The sequence below is a fragment of the Euprymna scolopes genome, chromosome 13, assembly GCF_053919585.1.
Source record: "Euprymna scolopes isolate OS-2025 chromosome 13, ASM5391958v1, whole genome shotgun sequence".
NCBI lineage: Eukaryota > Metazoa > Mollusca > Cephalopoda > Sepiida > Sepiolidae > Euprymna > Euprymna scolopes.
This window is the reverse complement of record NC_136494.1, coordinates 78,308,498-78,314,587: the sequence shown is the minus strand read 5'-3', so window position 1 is coordinate 78,314,587 and position 6,090 is coordinate 78,308,498. Positions and strand designations below refer to the sequence as shown.

At 30.5% G+C, this 6,090-nt stretch overlaps 1 pseudogene; it reads left to right on the top strand.

Moving 5' to 3' along the window:
• The first annotated feature begins 5,232 nt into the window (after positions 1–5,232).
• Positions 5,233–5,348, top strand: LOC145292435 (5S ribosomal RNA; annotated as a pseudogene).
• The last annotated feature ends 742 nt before the right edge of the window (positions 5,349–6,090 follow it).

Sequence of the window (6,090 nt, the reverse complement as noted above, 5' to 3'; positions counted from 1 at the left end):
ATTAGGTTTTAAAATGTTGTCCCTTAGTTTTGGCCTCTGATATATATATATATATATATATATATATATATATATATATATATATATATATATATATATAAAGCTGAACGTCTGTCACAAATAGGCTCCTATATGGTTGACTATTATAGAAAACTGATCACATATAATGATAGAAGATGTATCGAGACACAGGAATGGGTATGTATGATCTGGCATAATGATGATTCATTAAAATTGTGGAGTCTGAGTACGCGTCTGGTCCACAAAGTAATGAAATAAAACATTTAAAAATTAAAAAAAAACGTTCATAAGTGTTTTTATATAGATGTACATAATAATACCTTGATAAGTATGTGTTAACTTAAATAGGGATGGTATAAAAAAGATTGTGGGGTCTGCGTTCGCGCCTGGCCTCCATAGAATGGAAATAGGCACACAATTTAATAAGGACTTTTCATATCTATCTGCGTAAGTATACTTTGATAATTATGTTTAAGGTTGAAGAAATATGGTTTAATAACATTATGGGGTGTTCGCTGTCGCCTGACCCCCATAGAATGGAAATATGTCACAAAGGTTAACAAGTTTTTTTTTTTAATATAGATCCACAGAACATTGTGATAAGTGTTTCAGTGTGAACAGGTATGGTATAATACATTATGGGGTGCATCTATTTTATTTTTACTTTCATCATATATTGCTTTGGTTTTGATACTCCCAAATTAGAAGCTATCAATATACCACCCTTCCTTTTCATAACGTATCATACTTTCATAAATCAGAGTCCATTTTCCGTAGGCTGTTTTTGAACCCAGTAAACGACGGGTTCTTTTGCTAGTATATATATATATATATATATATATATATATATATATATATATATATATATGTGTGTGTGTGTGTGTGTGTATGTTCGTGTATATATATATATATATATATATATATATATATATATTCGAATGATTTATAAATAGAAGAGACATTTCTACCATACAGACAACATGCAGAGATTAATTTTGAATATTATTTTATTATTATGACCGGATTTCCCTTGACTTCTGAGACTTCTGTTTGACACATGTTGTTTTTAACTTTTTACTTAAAGTTTTTCTAGAAATTTTATTTCTAAGAATTAGTATACTTCACCTCCATATCACTGTTAGCGTTCCTGATTTAATTCGGATTACTTCCTTTAAGGCTTTACTCTTAACGTTATCGCTTTACTGGAGCCCCAGTACCTCCTTATTTCTTCGAGCGTTACAGGTAGTTCTCTAACAATAACTGTTTCTTCGAGCAAGACCGTTTTACTTAGAATAAATCTGGACAGTGTGTAATTTTTTTAGATGTTAAGTGTGCATTATAAAATTGTAGTTGTGCAAAATGATGCCCCATCGCTGCAATCCGTTCGCGGTATTTGTAGGAATATTTTTTTTAACCAAAAATCGACGGTAATGGTTTATGGTCCGTTTACAAAACAAATGATCTTCCATGGATGGACGTATTAATTTCTCCATAGCGTACACCATTTGAAGAACTATTTTCTACATCTGACGTTAATTTATTTCTACATTCGTCCCTATCTGCTGTTACAATTAATTCCTTCTTCTGATCGTAATGTACCAAAACTAGATCCAATAACAAACAATTTTTTAAATGGTTCCTCGCATTCTTTTGTCCTGTGCCAATTTTTTTAATTCTTTTTCAATAATTCATTCAGCGGTGTTCTTAATGCATGCATATTTGAGATATGAGAATTATATTAGTTCGCTAGACCAAGAAATGACTGTAAATTAACTACATTGTCCGGTCTAGGAATGTCTCTAATTGATTCCGTCCTATTTGAGTTAGGTCATCTACATTTCCGATCAATTATTTGTCCTAAATATTCAATTTGTCCGTACCAAATTCACATTTTTCGAGAGCCACTTTGAATCCCTAGTTTGATCTTCTCTAGAATACCTCAGGAATATAGATTTTTGTTCGTCAACATTCTTGCTTCTAATGAGAATGTTGTCTAAGTAAGCCATTGCACAATCTAGGCCTGTTAATATGTGATCCAAAATTTGTTGGAATAAATTTTATGCGTATTTATAGTCATGGTATTTTGAACAATCTTCTTGGAATTTGACCTGCAAATATTCCTCTGAAAAATCAATCTGTGATAAATAAGTTTCCCGATACAACTTTGAAAACCTGTTCTAGATTATAGAGTGCGGATAGTTATCATCTTTAAGCAACCATTTAGTTTAGTTAATAAATAAATATTTTCATATCTTCAAAAATAAAGTGTGAAAGCCAGATCATTTGTTGATTCATACAAAAATTCTGATAGAGAGTTTGAAAATCCTTCAGTTGTAAACTGGCAATTTTTTTTCTACGTGCATCATTAATATAGTTTGTAATAATTCACTATGTTTTGTTTTTCTTGTGCATATTCCGTTTGTTTTGTTGTATTTAAAGTGCCAACTTCTTGGTGTTTGTGAGTTCAGTTATTTGTTCCATATTAAACTTTTAAGCACGGAATAAAACAACAACAAAATTAAGTGTATAAAAGTGATAAATAAATTTAATGAATTTATATATAAAAGGCACATATTATTTAGAAAAAAATTGAAGAAAATAAAAGCGACCGCTCACGTACACACCTTTTTTGCAGTCTCACTTATTCGTTTTTATTTTTTTCTTATTGGAAGAAAATAAATTTGAAATGGATTAGCAAAGAAAAAATGTTTTTCTTTCTCATTTGTTTCAGTATGAAAATAAATAGACTGAATTACGTGTTTTTTTTTTCTTTTGGAAAAAATACTTTCCGTGTGTTTTCTGTTGCCTTTTTGTGTCGTATTAATTTGAAAATCTTTTTTCAGTTGGTTAAATTATTTTATCATTTAAGTTTTAAGGCATTATTCCCATCTTTTGTTTAGGCTTAATAGTTTTCTTTTTCTTCCGACTATGTGCGTTCTTTAGTTCAGTTTTACATCTTTTTTTGTTCACTTTGAGTTCTTCTTTGAAAGAAATTTTTTTTTTCTAATTTCTCCAAAACATTAAACGCACATTTTTCGTCGTCCAATGATATATCTTTCTTTAGATAATACTAACACATGGCATTCATTTAAAGTTAATACAAAGCTTTATTTACAAAATAGATATGAGTCGAGAGTCTTTCTTCCTCGACGGCTTCAAACTCTCTTATTCCCTGAAGATTATATATGCATTGTCTGTATATGATTGTACGTAAGGGCACTAGGTCATTCCATTATAACAAGTTTAAAGATATAGTTCCACGAAAAAAGAGTTAATGGCCAGTCCAATTATGATTTGATCAATGAGTAATATAGCTGATCGCGCTGATGGAGTCGTGCGTGTGTTTGATACTCGGCTATTTTGATTGGGTCTTAATATTTTTATTATTATTAAAACATTTGCCTTTCCACAAAAAGGGGGAATGTTATTATGATTGAGAACAAAAGGCAAATGTCAACTCGGAAGGAGTTTACCATTTGACCGCAGTGATGAGATCATATTCGTCTTGTTACTCCCTTTGAGATTTAAGTGACATAATAATGTTTTAATAATTGTTAAATATCTTTTGAACTGATGATAAAGGAAATCATAAAAACCGGGCAATTATCCCGTTGACAACGCCTAAAACCTAGGATATGTGCCATCGCGTGTCATCGAGAAAAACTAAATTGCATCAGATAGCCAGCTGTTTCGTATTGACCTATCGACTCCTGCATAATTATATGTGATGCACATTAATCGGAAAATTGAGGGGAATGATCGCAAACCTACCCGAGCATATTTTCCGGATATTCTCAAATAGTCAGTCCGTCAGTCGGTAGAGAGAGCAGTCAGCAGTGTTACAGACTCTTTAAAAGCGGCAGTTTCCGTCTGAATACCATTAGAGTAGCTGTTACACCTTTAGGAATAAAAAAGGGGCAAACAAACGAAGAGTGTATGCAGGTAAAAACGGCAGAGACCTACTGTAACATTTGAAAAAATTAACGGGAATTAAAGAAAGAAAAAACAATGGCTTTTTAATCGTAAACTGCTTTGACCATTTCCGTTCGCAACTATTTTAAACGAGTAAGGACCAGTAAAATACGGTGGACAAAATACTGCAGTCTTTTGATTCTCCCCGCATCGAATAATGATTTTCTATTTCGGAGAAGTTTTAAAAAAATAGAAATAGACAAACAGAGCGACATATTGAGTTTTATCCTAGCTCCTTAAAATAGTGTATATTTCCTTTCACAATTATGACGTTCAAATCATGAACTAGTCCGAGCGTTTTCGTTAGAAACTATTTAACCAAATAATGACCATAAAAATACAGGTCTCAAAAAATGCGATAATTAGACTCGCCTCGTGCCGCTCTGTAGCTTTTCGTTTATAAAAATGGAGGCAGACAGACTTATAGACATTTTAATCTTTATTTTTCTATGGTTGTTGATATGGTATTTATTTGTTGCAGTCGCTTACTTCTTTATAAATGTAGAATTACATTTTTCTGCAATCAGCGTTATTTAGCTGAATATTTATTTATATATCGAATACAATTAATTCTACTTAGTTAACGGAACTTGGATATAAAATCCCCAGTTTTGATTCAATATAGATTTTTTGGTACCTGAGTGTGTCAAACTTGAAAATGTAAAGTTTATATTATCAGCTTAAATATGTATATTATACAAGCAAGAATGCAACGGATTTAAACATCATACAAACTTATGTGATTATTCATCTGAATCACATACACAACCACATATGCATAAAGGAGAGATATGTTTTTATTCGTCACATATATTACAAAAATAAACTAATATCTGAATGCAAATTACTCGTGATGCTATGAAATTAAAGTTATTTTGCTCTTAAAAGTAAACAAAATAAAACGATTATCATATAATTAAACATATATTATGTATATATATATAAAATCTATCTATATATATATATAATCTATATATATATATATATAATCTATCTATCGATATATATAATCTATGTGTGTATATATATATATATATATATAATCTATCTATCGATATATATAATCTATGTATAGATATCTATAATCCATATATATATATATATATATATATATATATATGATCCATATATATATATCATATACAGGGTGACCCAAAAACAAAAACAAAAGCTAAATGGAGGTTATTTAGAACATATGCTGTAGAACGGAGAAAAAAACAAAATCCATATATAAAATATATATACGGGATAATCGCGTTGACAACCGGTTCTTGTCAGATCACCGAAGTAAAGCAACGTTGAGCCTGGTTAGTACCAGATGGGTGACCATTTGGGAATTCTGGGTGCTGTATGTGATCTCTGCTTATCTCAGCATTTGTTTCCTGTCGTCCTGTACTTCACTTGCCACTGGTATTTTACAATGTCCTCTCAATAGAGGTGTGGCTGGAGATTGCGCCCCTCCTGCCACAACAATTTCACGTGGGTATCCATAGTTTGTCAAAGACTGAAGGAGCCTGCTAAATGTATAACCCATAAATACATATAATCCATATATGTATATATATATATATATATATATATATATATTATTTGTGTATAAACAAAATTAATTATTTATTATTTTAGAGTTCGTGTTAGAGATGAGGCTTCATAATTGCTTTAATCATTTTTTTGCCGATTATTATCCTCATCTTTAAAGTTAAATAATTATAAAGATAAGGATAAAAATAGATAAACAAACTTCATGTTTGAAACATAATAAATATCACTTGTTCAATATTCATGAAAATTATTTTCTTATTATAGCTTAAGTCAAATTCGTACTTTTTTCTACACCCGTTTCACTACCGATTGGACTAAACATCATTAGAATTATTGATTTGTAATTCAATAATCATAACAGTCGAAATTGTTTGAAGCACTGCGTTCTTTAATCATAACAGTCAACCTCAGATTGTTTGATGCATTTAATTCAATCCTAAACGGATTTTGCTCTTTTCGCATTGATTTCATTAAAACAATAGTAAGAACTCGTACATAAAAGATGTTGACGTAGAAAATGTCGAGAAATATAAAAATAATGTGGGAAAACAGATG